Below are 16710 nucleotides of genomic sequence, written 5' to 3'. Positions count from 1 at the left end.
CTTGTCTCTAACAGAGAAACTCTGCAATCATTCCTCTACTCAAACTGCCAATACAATTAAACAACTTCAGAAAAAATAATAAAAAAATTAATGAAGCCAAAGACATGGCAAAACCCACAAACACTTCAGACAATTCAACATGAACATACTCTAATTGCTCTTTCATTAAAAAATAAAGACAACTAAATCCTCCAATTCATCTGTAGCTATTGCATGCATGCACAGGTTATTTTCTCCCACTTCTCCTAAGCATACAAGGCTACTAAATTGCTATCCTAAGCATATCCAGACAAGTGTGAACTTCATTGGTACACCACAGTTGAAGTATCTCAGAAAGCTTTAAGGAGGTGTATAACATGCATTTGTTAACAAGCATTATAGCATAAGAAGTTATACTAAAGGAGAGCAAAACAACTTAACATTTATTGAAATTGTATGAAAAAGGTATGTGAATGACAGCGTATGGTACCTTCTAAGTGTATCTGGGATGAGCACCTGAACAGAGTTTAAATTGAATAATGGTCTCTCTCTCCAGGGTAAACATTCACTGTGTGTCTAGAAACTAAACAAGACACTCTGATTTAAAAGCATTTTGTGCATCCGAGGCACTGTCATTTACTTTCTGATGATCTACATTAACTAAATCCATCCTGGCAAAATAATCTTGTGGTACATCAAGCAATGCAGAAAAAATGAGGGAAATCTGTTCTTCCACATAAGAGAAAATTCAAAAACCCTTAGAATTTAAAAATACTTTCCCTGTTCTGAGATATAAATAACCATCATTTACCATTTAACATAGTTGCAAGATTGTTTTAGATTCCTACATGGAACCAAGAGAACCTTTGCATCTCTCATACAGATAGGAGCAGAGATGGCTTTTTGTAAGTCTGCCCAGAGAGAACAAACCATTATTACAAAGTTTCCTGCCATTTTCTCTACAGATTAAGGCTTTATTTATTTATTTATGGCTGTCCACTGTCTGAAATAAGCTTAGATTTTTGTTCTGTTCAATTCCTTCCCTATAAAGGGAACTGATTTCACTGAAGTCAAGTTACTTCCATCAGTGTCTCTTCTGAACAGAGTGTGTAATGCCCTCAATTTTAGGGCCTTTAAAAAAAAAAAAAAACACTTTTCAGTTTAAAAAAAGTAATTAAACAATTGCACTAGAGAAGCTGTTATAAGAAAAAGGAAGGAAGAGGTAATGAACACATTTTACCTGATTTTTATTGGATTGATGTACTTGCCTGTAAGCATATAGTCACGTCAATTCACACAGCTAATGAAATAATTAGTTATTAGATCAAGTACCTCATGCTTGCTTAGGGGAATCGTTTTAATGAGGTAAGCAGTTCCACAGCAGGAGGCCATCCTTCAGAACCACAATGGGCCCCGCAGTGGGATCACCCTGAGATACAGGGAGCACGGTCCCACAGCAGCAACCAGCACGTGGGGGCTTCCTCCCCACCTCACCTGGCTTGAGGCTGGGGTTAGGCAAGAGAAACTCCGCTGAGCCAGCGCTTCGAGCCCTCCCCGCTGGTGATTCAGGGTTCCCAAGGCTTATGCTGCACCAGGATAAACTGGAATTAGGATTGATGTTTAAGAGCAATGCATAAAGGAGTATCAGGTCACCGAGAACACAAAAATTGATTTTTAAGCCATCTACTTTCAATCAGGATAAAAAGTCAGTAAGGAGTCCAGAAAAGACAGCAAATGGGAAAGAATGAAAGATTTCAAGTAGAGATAGGGCTCTTTGAAAGGGTGTCTTAATGCTTGCCTCCAGATACAATCTTTGAAAAAGACTGCCCAGAGGAATCACCACTCAGATCTGCTCATAGGGGTGAAGATGCAAAGGACCTTGGTAAGCAGAGCTTATGGCTAATTTGTGGGCACAAAAGGGTGGGAGGCTGGGCGGAAAGAAAGAACATTGGTACCAACTCCGCAGTTGAGGCATGACCTTCCTTCAATAGACTGTAGGAAAAATAAAAAAGGTCATCCAACAATTCTGATCATTGCTCACCTCAGATGTACACGAATTTTTAATGTTTCAAGCAAAAATTTGCTTCTGTTGTAGTAAAAGTGAGTCAATGTGAAAGAACACTTGAGCCTTTCGAAGAAATACATGTGCACACATTTTCTAGCCATAGACATCAAAATAGGGATTCAGTTCTATAGATTCTGCTATTTCCTGACCAAAATCTGGACAAGTTAGCATTGTACACTGCTAGAGAACAATTAGCAGCAACAGCAGTGTTAGTATTTATGAATATTTTAGATCAAAGCATTAATTTACCTCAGGTTATTTCATAAAGCAAGCTGGCCCTAAGTATGCAAACCTGGTTCTCAAAGTGCCAGAAAAATCATAACGAGACAAAATTGTTATGAAAAACATTATTTAAACCAATTGGATATATACAGAAGATAATAGGGTTATCCTGAAGGATTCACAGCTTCTTTGCCTTACTCAATTAGGAAAAAAAAAAACTCTTTGTTAAAACTTTATAAAGAATACACACACATGAATGCACATGTTCTTTCAGTTTTGCCTCACATCTAAGAATTGAAAATTCAAAAACTTTCCTCAGCTCCCATCTCATTAAAATTTTAAGTGCTCAATGCATTAATTCCCAAAAAACAGAAAGTCAAAGTCATCTTTCTGAACCTTCCATCCCCGTTTCACACACTTGGAAACAACCCCTCCTGAATACGTCACTGTGATATTCCTCGTACCCAACATTGACACAACATTACTTCTTTAACGCTACCAACAAGTTTATTTACCATTCTAAATCTATTTTTTCCTAACAACAACAGAAGTTACTGGGTGAGAAGTTGTACTGTTCTTCTGTGCATCAATTCTGTAGATAAAATCCCAAGTGTATACTTGCTCTTTAAGGAATACATATCAAAAGAAAAAAATATTTTTAAATTAGTTTTCTACTTTGGGGCCTTCATACAAAATTGAGTAAAAAATTACATCCCAAACAATAAGTGCTTTAGGATGATTCAGCAAGTCCTACAGGGGAGTGCTATATTAATTGTTCTATGATACTCCATAAATTCACAAGCAATCATCACGTCATCCTATCACTCTTCCATGGAAGCCCATAATTTTCGTATCCATTAAATGCCGTAGGGATTGTCTTCAGGGGGCAGAGTTTCCTCTAAATTCAAACTGTAGATTCATGCACTGCAACCTTATTTGCTTTAAAACTCTTGCCACGAGGGTCATTTCGCCATCAAACATTACAAATATATCCTTTGCAGGAACTGGCCAGCTGGATTGCTGTAGGGTCTCCAAACCCTAATGCTGATGCAATCTCCAACTGTTCTGAGTTTCACCTGTCAGTGTCCTCAGAGCAGTGTCAGCCCTCAGGCTTCACCACGTAACTACAGAGCAATTCAAGACACATGACGCCTGCTTGGGGTTTATAACAGTTATCTTTATTATTCAAACTGATCCCACACTTCTGTTTTGGTTGTTTCCTGCCCTCAAGGGAAACAAAATCAACCCTGTGATTCCAGGGCATGATTTGTAACATGATGTATTACTATAAGCTCCAGTACCAACCATGGTTGGAGCTTCACACCCACCAGGGACCACAGGCCATGCAAAACACTGGGAAGTAAGACATGACCTCCGATACACCAAGTCCACACTTCATGGCTGATTTAGTGAGTCAGCTCTTGCTTAATGATTCTCAAATCATGCTCAGACTATCCAGTGCAGAGGATAATGAGTCAGAACTTACTCGTGTATTTAATCTCCACCTTCACAGAATCACAGAACACTTTGGGTTGGAAGGGACCTTAAAGATTACCTAGTTCCACCCAACCTGCCACGGGCATGGACACCTCCCCCTAGAGCAGGCTGCTCAAAGCCCCATCCAACCTGGCCTTTATACCTTAACCAGTGCAATGCAAGCAAGCACATAAGCGAAAGAAAAACAATGAGTTTACAATGACAGCATTAAGAAACAAAACCAGACCTAACCTTGCTAATGGTCTTGATCCTTGTAACCTAAAAGGACACAAAGGTTCCCCCACCATCTTGACTTTGGGACCCCACTTTTATCTTCTCATCTAACACAGAAGGCAGTCACAGTTCTAGATGGGTATCACTGCAAGTAGTTAGGCTACAGGTGTCTCAAACATGATCCAATTCTCCTCTTATCTCTGTTCTGCAGTAACACAGTATAATCTTAAATCCATTTGGCCACTGCAGGCAGCAGCAAGGCAATGTCACTGTTCTGATCCTCACTCCTGCCTGCAGAGGAGCAACTTAATAGAACAATTGTGACTTAAGGTCACAGGTCTCAGAAGATCATATACCTGAACAACAGCCTTGACCCTTACTGCATTGCATTGACTGTGCATCCAATTTTGTTCCAATGCTGCAGATTTAAACAGTACAATCTCAGAAGGGAAGTATTGCTTTGTATCATGAAACAACTGAATTCAACAATAAATTCAAAAACATGATTACTGCTTGCAGAGTGCCTGCAAGTAGAGACCAAAAGCCCAAGCAAATAAAAACATTTCTTCATTTTATGAAACTCAGGGCGTTGAATATATGTAAGGAAATGTCATTAAAGATATTTGTTACTGTAATACAGAGAAAGTAAGTTAATCAGAAACAGCACAAGTGCCAGGAGTACACAAGGTGGTGGCAGGAAAGCTTGTCATTTATCCTGAAGGGTAGTAGCCATGCACTGAGGGAGCAATATTCCAGCTTAATGTAATAGTTTAATAACAGCTTTAGTAGTTTATACAGTATATAAATCTATACATTCTTTACCCTACAGAAAGACAGGTCAGAGAAAGCAAAAGCAAGACTAATCACAGAGCATCTGCATATCATTACAGTAGATCAAATATAAGAACCTACTTCTAACCACAGATGCTTTAGCTTTTATAACAGCAACAGTTACAGAAGGTGAGCCTGTTCCCCCCAGAACAGCCAAAATGCCATCCTAGAATTGAAGGCAGTGCATATTGCCTATCCTATTGGGGGATAAGTAATATTTGTAAGTATGGTAGAAAGAATAAACAATGCAATTCAAAGACTTTCATTCTGGGGCAAAAGTAAGGGCAAAAAAGTTTAGGTTCATACATCCCCTATATGTTGACTCCCTCTCAATATTAACCTCTAGCAATAAATAATAAAACCGAGATCCTAGGGAAGTACAGACAAAGTGGAAGACATGAGCTCAAGTAGGGGACCTTAAGACTTGACATTAGAAAGAAATAAAACGTAATTTTACAGTATTCCTCTTCTTGCCTGAAGTGTATTTATTGCAGCTCTTTGCTTTTACCAACTGTATTAGTTTTTTAGTAGGTACTACTAAAGACAGTTTCCCTAAAAACTTGAGGCATATTTGTTTTTAGAAACTGAAGCAATTAAAGCATTTCCTTTCCTTTGTAATATTAAAAATTCAAAAGAAGTATTACAGTAACAAAGGGCAACTTGCAGTCCCATTACTAACAGTGATATAAAGCCTGTGTAACCTTAAATTCTTAATGTTTTCTTGTGCCACTAAAATCAAAAATAACACTAGAGCCTTTTGAGGAAGATGCACACTTCTTCCTCCAATGACCTTTTCTCCTGTGCTTCTTGTACTGCTTATCACTAGGCTTAAATAATTAAACATGCCTAAGCCTGAAGTGATTGCACAACCACACCTACATTTAAAAAAATTAGGCAGACAGTATTTTGTAGTACAACTGCAGGACAACTGCTCAAATTGACATCTTTATTTGAACTACCTACCCATTTACATTGCCTGAAGATCTAGATAAGAACATGAAAGTGAACAACTACAATTAAACAAATTGGAAAAAGGACTGTCAGCAATACTCAAAAGTGAAAGAAGAATTTTAAGTGTTCCATGCTCAGGCATCGTTTCTGATAAAAGCAACATTCTTGTTGTACAGTAGATTCTTAGTGTGGACTAAATACTCTTTGGAAGTTACTTACGATACTTTTCTAGAGATAGACGTTATTTCCTCAAGTATTCATAGATTTAGAAATATCACAGCTTTCCAAAATGCACTTCCTCCTCCTCAGTGTTAACACACTGCTCATTCCCACTAGCAAGTGAAACGTTTATGAATGTCAAAGTAGTAGCCTTATCCAATTCTACTTCCTTTGGATCCTCAAAGCCATTATTATAACTGTAACATTTTTCTCCCGAGGTTTTCCTCCTCATACCTGATCGCATAAAGATAAATGTCAGGGAGAGGAGAGAAGCATAATTCCTGATGACCACACCAGAAGTACTAGCTCATTCAAACTGGCTCATCTCCAGCCACAGACAAGAAGACAGGTCTATCTTCCAGCCAGATTAAAGACGAAATAAGTTTGGCTTCTCCACTGCTATACCCACGTCCCAAAATCTCCACTTAAATTCCAGATGGAGAAATCATTGAAACTCCTGTGAGTCACAGCAAAATATTTATGCACTTTCCAGTTTTAAGAAGTATTTTGGACAGTCCCCTTATTGAGCTTCCTGTCTCTCTGCATACCATCAGGATCTAGTAGAACACACAGCTCATATATTATAGGCTCAAAGACAGACTTAACTCTACTACTCTTGGAGAGTATCACACAAGTCTTCACAAGAAGGCACCCACAGGATCAAGAAAATTCTACCCTCTGTTACTAAATGTCTAATCTAATACCACCCACACAGGAAAACATGAGAATTAGCAACACTTGCCTGGTGGTGAATACTGTCCTTGACAGGAAACAAAGTTCAGATGTAAGTAGAAATGCAGAGACCCATGTCTGTAAAAATATGACAAACATAAGGCAGTAACCTCCGACTTCTGATGGTTCATATATTACAAAGTGGTATCCCCAAACCACATACTACAAAACTGAGTCCGATAGCCCTGGAGGCAGGTGTGGAACTTCCCCATTCATCTAAATGAAAAGAAAGATCTTGCATCTCCGCCTACTTCAGAAAGAGAAATAATATAAGAAGAATTAAAACAGATTAAGAGACTCTTTTAGGCAGCTTAAGACCCTTAAGCACACATTCCCAAGCCAAGTATTTATAATATAAGAAGTCTTCTAGTTACCTCTCTCAACTGTCACTGTTTTCAGTATTGTATAAAGCTGCTTAAACTGCAAAGCTGATTGTCAAGGGAATCCCAGTTTGAACGGATCTTTTGTGGTCTGAAGGGCTGTGACTCCTGTATAACGAGGGCATCAGGTTATTCTACCAAGCCCTGAATATCAATGACAAAGGAGAAAGAAAAAAAGCTAAAAAGTCTGCCTTATTACCCAGCTAAATTCCATGGCAGTACAGTGCCAAGAAGGACTAGGGCAATCCCTGCTCCCCTGAGGCCACTTTGTTTTCTAGTAAGCAATACAGACACTCGCTGCAGGTCGCAGAAAAACAAGAGGTGCCTCTGAGTAGCTCTGCTACACACAGTCCATTCGGCTAAAAGCATCCACTGGTGTTTCAGAGTCAAAAAACACATGGCTCAGGCTCATATGAAACTTGAAGTGGAGAAAGAACGCACAGAATTTACTGCCTGACAACCAGGTTACATCAATCCAGTTCATCCAAATTATTTGCATATTCTAGAGCTGGTAGAGCCATTCATGAATTTTCGTCAGAATCTTCAAAGCTTACAGAACTAAGTTATTCAATGAATCATGTGGGTATTTCTGAAACACAAAAAATTAGAGTCTCAAATATTCTAAGGAATACTTCATGAATTATTAAAGTCTTAATATTTGATTTTCCAGAAACAAATTAAAATACCTACCCAATAGGTTAGATTACTTATTACCTTCTTTATGATATAAATTTTCAGTGTAACCATCATTTAATTTAAATGTTATCTCTGGATACCTAGGCTTTTGCATACTTATTAAGTTACCTCCTCTGAATGCCTCAGCATCTTCCTGAGTTCAGCTGATTCAAATCTTAACTATTGTGAACCAATTGCTGGCTCCCATAGCTGTCCCAATAACCCCATCTCAACTCAGGTTTTGTGCATGCCCATGTCGCTGCTGACTTCATGAAGCTGCTTCTTTTCTTGCACCCACATCCCTCTCTAGTTCACATGTTCCCTTCTCCCAGACATGGTCTAAACTCTGTATTGCATCTCATTTGTTTTCAGCATGAGACTGCACTTCCACCTGAGAGGAATGACTGCACAGTTTAGCAGATAAAGAACATGACTTGAATGTTTACAAACCTGGCAGTATTTCCAGGAACTATATTATATATTCTTTCTCCATATTTATTCTTACTCAATATACATTCACTTGCTTAAGGACCTCTATGTTGGATTTCCTATACTAAAGTTCAAGGCTCAACTCTTTAAGCTTTTTTCAAGATATAAATCCCTTGTAGAGTTCCGATAATGCCACGCATGTTACAAGCTTTGCTTTACCTACCTCGTTCAAAGCAGAAACACAGACTTGGGACCCAAGTAGTATTTCTGAAGCGTAGGTGTGAGATGTTTAAAAGGAGCAAAATTTGACCATAGTCATTCTGCAACCCAGTCTTTCCCACCCAAACTGCTGAAACACACTTTCACCACATGCAAAAGCAAAATTTTCTTCATTGCATTCCTCACTTGTACCCTTGCAACATTATAATTCTACTTTTATCTTCAGGGTAATCTCTTCATAATTTTCCCTTCCTACTGTGACTCTACCTGTTCCACTCTTTACTATCCAGCTTTTGCTATCGAATCTTTTGCTTTCCAGAAGCTGGTTACTCTTCCAGGTTTGGTTAAGAAAGAAAGTCTCAGGTAGACCATTTCATTTCTCAGCGCCTCATTTTCTTCCTGGACTAACTCAGTCAGGGTTTACTGAGAATTTACTGGTTTACATGAAATGCACAGTTACTATAGTGAGTAGCTCCAGAAAAAAGTCTAGAAGTAAAAATAGGTTGAAGCAAATGCAGCCTCAGTATGAGAGTCTCTGCAGAAGGGGCTGATCTCAGCACATTCACCTTCTTTGTCCCCTTAACTATAAACTGCATGATGTTGTCAAGAGTACTTGAACAGTGAACAGCAAGGCAAGGGAGAGTAAATCACATTACATAGGCAAACCGGTAGTATCTTTGGCTTTACCTAACAATATCAAAATGATGCCATACTTGTTTACGTGGCGATCCACCATGTACATAGCATGGAAGTGTTACTTTTCTCTCTCATTTGCCAATTTATTTCCGGGACAGCTGAAAAGACAAGATAGATAGTACACTGGTGGACAAATTAGAAAATGAAAAACAAAATTACACTGAAAATGTCCCTACTGCTTGATTGTCCCATGTTGCATCAATATATTTTTCTTCTGCAACTAGAAAATAGCTCAATTTTAAAGCCCAAATAGAACTGAATCTGGCCAGAGATGTTAAGGGTAACGAGAAGGGCTTCTACAAGTACGTCAGTGACAACAGGAAGACCAGTGAAAACGCAGACCCCTCTGCTAATGGAAATGGGAGACCATTTCCAGGCACATGAAGGAGAAGAAAGTCAACAGGAGTAGTCAGCATGGATTCACCATGGGGAAAATATACTTGACTGATCTGATAAGCTTCTATAATGAAAAGGCCAGCCTGATAGATGAGGGGAGAACAGTAGCTTTTGTCTTCCAGGACTTCAGTAAGGCCTTTGACACTGCCCCCTGTAAGATCCTCACAGAGAAGCTGAGGAAGCATGGTCTGGATGAGCAGATAGGGAGGTAAATCAAGAATTGGCTGAATGGATAAACCCAGAGGATGCAAAGTCTAGTTGGAGGCCAGGAGCAAGCAGAATACTCCATGGGTCGATCCTGGCGCTAGCCCTGTTCAACCTCTTCATTAACAGCCTAGATGATGGAGTAGAGTGCACCCTCAGTAAATTCAGAGATTACACAAAACTAGGGGGTGTAGCTAGTTTACCAAAAAGCCATTGCTGGCATCCAGCAGGACCTTGACAGGCTGTCAGACAAGAACCTCAAAGTTCAACAAGGAAAGCTAAAAGTCCTGCACTTGGTGAAGAACAACTCCAGGCATCAGTACACACTGGGGGACACCCAGCTGCAAAACCACTTCGCAGGAAAGGACCTAGGAGGCCTGGTGGACACCAACTTGATCGAGTCAACTGGGTGCTTTGCCACTAACAAAGCTTCATGAAACAAAGCATCACCAGCAGAGCAAGAGAGGTGACTCTTCTACTCAGCAAGGGTGAGGCCACACCTGGAGTACTGTGTACAGTTCCATCTGTTCCCCCCCCCCCCATCCCAATTTATTCCCCTTCCAACTCACTTACACATCTTTTACCTCATACTAATTCAGGTATTTCAGAGGAGATAAACTAAGACAGATATAACCCTGTTTTTATTCTTATAAACATGACAAGTAACAGGACTGGACCAGACAGCCTCTAATTACTGCTGGACTTGATGAGCACTTGACATAAATTTAACCTACAAAAACAACATCTTAAATTGTCAAAGAGGTAGAAAACTAACAGGTCTAATAGAAAACCTCCTTGCCACAGGATACAAGCTCAAAGTTACGACAAAAATACAGCAACTGAAGCCCTTTGTACTTGCTTAAACTAGGACTCATGCACTCAGAACTGCATGTTTTTGTTTTATACTGATGTCTCTAAAAGCCTTTGCAATGCACAAACAGAATTGATGACTAGTTGAGAATATTCAGCAAATTAGAAAATAATTGTTGTCCGTACGAAAAAAAATTCCTCAATACACACTGGCAAGAGACCAAGATCCCTTGCTACATTTCTGCCTGCTCAGTATATGTTCTAAGGAAGCCCGCAGTTCCTGAAGGAATTTCAGCCCACCACTCACCTCCACCATCAGCAGTATTCTGCCATACGTAATCCCCATAAGTTGATCAGCAAGAGCTCCTACACCTCAGCATTTCTGCAAAGCACGAGCCTGAACAACAAAAGCCTCTAGAAGCAGACACCTGGGTAGGTGTGCCATGCTCTCCTTGTTTCTGAGCACTGCTACACCAAGTCACGCACAAACACACCCCACCCCAAACACAATCTTTTGGATTTGTTTCATAAAACCATTAGGAACTCATTGTACTAAAGAGATGCCTTCCTGGCTATCTCAGTCTATGGAAGTCCAGATAACACCACAAAGACTATCTTCCCTAAACAATCTGAGTAACTGTCTTTTCGAAAAACTAAGAATTTAAGGAATTTCCCAAACAATTTTCACATTTCCATGCAGGAATATTGGAAATAGGGACCTAGTTGGTTTTAATCTGCTGATTAAGATTTGAATTTATTCAACATAATGTTTGCCAGACCAGGAACTGGCTTTTGTGTTCTGAGCCTCTTTCATTCAGTGTCAAAGGATAAGGTTAAGAATGAAAATGAACAGGAAGGAGGACGGTGTGGAAAAACAGCAGCTTGGCTGCAGTCAACTAGCTTGTCAATTGAAAGGTTATTACTTGTAGCTTCATATTTTCTTAAGTAGCTAATAGCAGTAAAATTTACTTACTATCAGTTCTCTTGATGTACGAGATTTAAGAACACTACTCAAGGGAATTTCCTGTTGATTACACCACTTGCAATTAGAGAAGTACAAATTCATAAGTAGTGTCTGTTTACTGACAGACTACTCCTTTCTGGTTCTTTATTTCAAAGGCAGGCCCAGTATCATCACATTAGTGTAAGGTAATATTGCAGACCAACACGATGAGTCAGCAATCAAAACGACGTGTTCTGCCATCCCACAGAGATTGTGCTTTTGCTTCTAGTTCTGGGAATGCTGTCACATCTCCTCTCTCCCATCCTCCTCCTGCTGCACGCTGCTGCAGAGCTCCTGGACTGACTTACCAATTGTCAGCCCAGCTTGTTTCAGAAGGAGGAAGGAATTCATGTGTAAAGTACCCTGGGTCTCAGAAACACAGAAGCATGTGCTGGAGAAGCTTCGTGCCTGGTTGGCTGACTTTAGCAATGAGAAAAGGAAGCTGCTCAACTAACTGGAACTAAACAAAAAAGAAATTTCAGTTTTTTTCATCTTCTACTTATCCTTAAAACAATACTTAGATAATGAAGCTCAAGAGTCTCTGTACCTACATTCCTGCTCATCACAACAGCTCTGCAGGCCTTCCCTTTGTATTTCAGCAAGTTGCTGGAATACACAATACAAAGCGGAGTGAGCTCACACAAGCACCCGAGCCATACACAGAAGAATACATCCTCAACGCTAGGCAAGAGTGAAGGCGTCTGGGGAATTACGCTATGACACAGGATTAAAATGGAAGGGTCACCAAGATGAAACGCTGAAGTGAAACACTTGACTTTCCACTGTTCTTTTTAACTGCACATTTTTTTTTAAAAGAGTCCAACTGCTGCTAAAGCCTGCTTACACACAAAAATCTGGCAAGACTATTATCCATTCCCATTACTGCCATAAGATTATAAATAGTATTAGAAACCAGAATTAATCACGTGATATAAGATGTTATAAGGGGGAAGAAGCACTAGGTTTCCTCTTGGGTGGATACGTTAATATGTACAATAAAAACCATTTGCATTAGTCTGCAGTATAAGCAGATACTAAATACTATACCTACAAAAATCCACACTAGTCCCACTTCTGTAAGCCTTGATGATCAAAGAGATAGAAGAAAATGACATCTGGACACCATATCAAGCGAGCAGTGACATCCTTTCTGTTCCAGCATACAGATGACTACCTTTCCCACTTAGCTTAGGGCATACAACACTACTAAATCACATCCAACACACCAGAACACACAGAACTACTAGTGGAGCAAACGTGTTGTCTTCTCCCCCATAATATAAAAGTTGTTTCATTTCATTTCCCTCCTGCTTCATCCGATGTCTCTGGTTTGACACCCTGCCTTATACTTGAACTCTAAAAATGGGGCAAGGCTCTGAAGAGCTTCCCCCCAAAAAAAATAAAAAATGAAAAAAAATCAGCACATAGAGACTGTTCCCCATCATTAAAAAATAGCTCACTACCCAGTACAATAGATGCATGTGCTACATGTGATGGGGCTTGAAGAAAGTACAATGAGGGAAAACTATGGCAAACTGCATGCTGCTCAGGAAGAGATTTCTTTGTCATAATCATACAGTAAAAACACGTGCAATACAGAACACCACTTCCAGAAAATGAGGGGAAACACACCTATAACCAGTTTTTCTTTCTTCCTTAATCCCTCTTAAAAGCTATTATGCAAAACTGATGGGAAGCAGAGCGACTGACTGACAGGATGCAATAATGTAAAGTGATTTGATTACTCTGAAGCAGAGCCTTTTCATTAAGTTTTTAGCCTTGCAACACAGGATCTATTACAAGAAGGCTCATTACACTTTTTTTTTTTGTACCAAATGGATTAAAGGTTCATCCTACTTGATGTGTCCTTGTACAAATCTTACGTAATTCCCTTTTTCTTTACATACATTACACATGTATACATATAAGCCCCTCTAGCATCCGATTTAGTAGAACTATTTTAATCCATGTATTTTTACACAAAGTAATCAGCTATGCAGCAGTCTTTCAAATAGATACCATATCCTTCAATATTAGTCATTCATATTCATATAATTGAGAAGGAGTCAGTGCCTAACAATTCCATTTGGAGAACCAAGCATCTTTGAAATGTATTTACAGATGGTTTTCTCACCTCCTTGGGAATGCTAAGTACTATCAGTGCAGCAATAAAAAAAGCTCAACTACAAGAGCTCTGATTCTATTGTAATGCAATGCTATTTTATTCCTATTAAATAATGAAAAGACAGGAAAAAAGGCTGCAACAGTCATACTGTACCCACCGAAACAGTATGCTGGGGAGTCAGGGGAGAAGAGCCAGGTTTAAACATTGAGTAGCATCACAGCCATATGAATGAAAGATCAAGAAATATTGGAGAGCCATGAACCCTGCTGGGTGAGACATTTACTCTGGCTGCCTTAATGCCTGCTAGGCACTTCCATCCCCCAAATTAAGGGCTCCGCAAAAAACTCATTTATGATTGGCACTCTGTTCCAGAATGAGTTATTGTTTAGCTCTACATATTTCATAAATTCTATAGCCATTAAAAAAAAAAGAGGGGAAAAAGAAGCATTCAAAAGGTTAATGAGAAACAAACAACTGAACTTCACTTAAGAAAGTGATGCACAAATCCTGTTTCCATTCTGCTACCTTCTAATTCCACTACCAGCAGCAGAAGCAGCATTTTACTTACATATTCATCATTCCAGAGCTGACTGAAACGCAGAGAAAAAGCTAGACAAGATTTATGGAAATATGGAGACTTTTACTGACCACATTACATGAGCTTTATTTCTTACATATTCTAGATCCTTTCCAAATATTTTAAGCTGGTTTGATGATAACAAAAAACCTCCCAATAAATTTGAATACCTTTGAAATGAAAGGAGCTTTCTAGTGCTATTCAAGTAATGTTTTCCAGCACTATTATCATGATTCTGCAAGCATTTTTGCTGTGCAAACAGCAGGAAAAAGGATAAGAAAACAAAAAGAGGATACAAATCATAAGCACAGAATTTACAAACACCACACTCCATGCCACCTGCTACTCATGTTTCATCTTTTTTTCAAGCCCAAACAAACAAGCACAATCAGGCTAGGAGACAGAAGGGGTAGACAAACCCCTGGACTTACCTTTTTTATGGTCCCTCTGCAAACTTCTCCAAAAGAAATGTAAATTCCTCTAGCTGCACTTGATTCATCTTGCTTTTCTCTCTCTTGAGTCACACAGAAGCAAAACAATTAGTTTTCAGAGGTTCCATTTACTGCTCTTCCATCCCCAGCAAAATGTGTCCAGGAGACTATGCCAAAAGTAAGCCCAGAACTCAAAGGCAATTGGAAGAGGGCGCGTGGGGGGTTGCTGAAGGACCAGATTGCAAAAATTCAGTAGCTTGAGCACAGAAATATCCTACCGTACAATATACCTGGCTTCTTGCTCACCAAAAAACTGTAGTGCAAACTGTCAGTAGTAGCCTCCAATAGCTGCTGTGTGTGCTGCAGATGGTACGTCTCACTGTTACCTTCCCAGATGGGTAGAGGATTCAGAGAGCAGCAAAACCAGGGGGTCGCCTCCAAACCAGGTGGATTGCCAGCCACTCATTCGCTCAGTCCAATTAATCAAGACAAGAACAGCTCAGTCACCAGAGGTATCTCCTTCCAGGGTGCACAGGATTATGGCAAGGTTATTAATCTTGCTTTGCTGCATCCCCCCCACCCCCTACATTCAGCAGCCTGCACTGAGATGATTGCCAGCTCTGTCTCTGTCCCTGTTCTACTGCATTTTGCTCAGCCCTCTGTTGCTGCAAGTGAAACACAGAGGAGGGAGGAATACTAATAAGGTGGTTAGCTACAGTTTCTTTAAGGCATTCTACATACTGCCTGAGCGTGTATATGTGCATGTGTGCGCACATGCATTTTCTGTGGGGCAATGTGTATTTCTTTGTGGCTGAAATGGGACTTGTTTCTACATAGAAGTCTGAATTAATCTGGATTATCACTTAATGAATATCAGAGCCAGCAATTGTATTTTTCTTAGGATAAGAGGAGGGTACTAAATGCTCTAGCAGATTAGGAGGGCAGTAATGGTTACTGGGGGGAAGCAGGGGATTGTGCAGAAACCACACCATGCCCTGAACAGAGCATTTGGTTATAAAATGTGTTCCAAAGTGACTCAGGCATTGTTTTATAAGTCATTCTTATATCCTGTACCAGTCAGATTTTTAAAATCAGCACTGTATTATCCATCTCTAGATTAGACAGCAAAGTCAAATATTTTTAGAAAAGAAAATTTCTGGCAGGAAAAGGAAAATTTAGAAAGTTGGCTGAGGCAAACATCCAACGCTGCATTTATGAAGGTGTTTGAAATTCTCTCCTTTACTGAGAACTGTTCTGAAAGCTTTCACTCATGAAACGAGTTTGGTGTTCTCAGTCCAGCACCCAGAACAGAGTAGCCACGTATTCCTAAGCAGTTGGTGTGCACCGGTACATTAACCTGGGTATCGTTGCGGCAGGTAGAAGTCCTCGCTGTAATTCACTCCCACGAAGTACAAATGCAGTTCTATTGCCTTTGCTCTCTTGCAGGTACTCCGGACCTTCTGCAGCAGGTTCAGGATGCAGCGTATCCACAATCCCAGCTTTCTGCAGCAAATGACACTTTCCCACTCCTTCAGGAACCTAAAAGAAAAAATAAGACATTCTTCAGAAGCATATTTTTTTTAAACGATAGCAAGTTATATCTTACTGTGGAACCGATAACTCTTTATCAACTTGCAGCTCAGTTCAGGGGTCTGAGTAACCAAATATACTTGACAGAGCTCCCTATTCAATGAGCTACATTAAATGAGTTTGGTGCTTCATTTCACAAAAAGAGCTACCACAGCAATATCTAGGAAATAAACTCTTTGAACGAGCCAAGTTGGAAGCATTGGTGTAAATTTAGGCAGCCCATGCATAGGCTAACTGGCAAGAAAGCTTGGATATTCCAACCATGCCAGTATTACTGTTACATTAGCATAGAGGACTGCAATCTAATATGGCACTGTTACCACAAAATAAGAGCCTTCTGATAAGCACACACTGCAGTTTTGACAGCCAGTGAACTTAAAAAAAAAAAAAAGAGGGCTGGATCTCCATGGTATCTGGAAAGGGAAATATAGGGCATTGTAGGGAACTGTTTCGGAAGATGGAAGAC

At 39.7% G+C, this 16710-nt stretch overlaps 1 protein-coding gene across 3 annotated transcripts in view; it reads right to left on the bottom strand.

The window, feature by feature from the left end:
* Positions 1–16193, bottom strand: part of LRRC4C (leucine rich repeat containing 4C) — a 498815-nt gene extending 482622 nt beyond the window's left edge. For 2 of the 3 annotated variants that reach the window (XM_035326557.1, XM_035326555.1), the window contains exon 1: positions 14655–16193. The gene's annotated coding sequence lies outside the window, so the exon portion shown is untranslated. Of the gene's footprint in view, positions 1–14214; positions 14233–14654 lie in introns of all 3 variants that reach the window. The other variant, XM_035326556.1, reaches the window with a different exon arrangement.
* Positions 16194–16710: the final 517 nt, after the last annotated feature.

Source organism: Oxyura jamaicensis, chromosome 5, assembly GCF_011077185.1.
Source record: "Oxyura jamaicensis isolate SHBP4307 breed ruddy duck chromosome 5, BPBGC_Ojam_1.0, whole genome shotgun sequence".
Lineage (NCBI taxonomy): Eukaryota > Metazoa > Chordata > Aves > Anseriformes > Anatidae > Oxyura > Oxyura jamaicensis.
The sequence above is the reverse complement of the archived record's forward strand: the minus strand, read 5'-3'. Positions and strand labels throughout refer to the sequence as shown.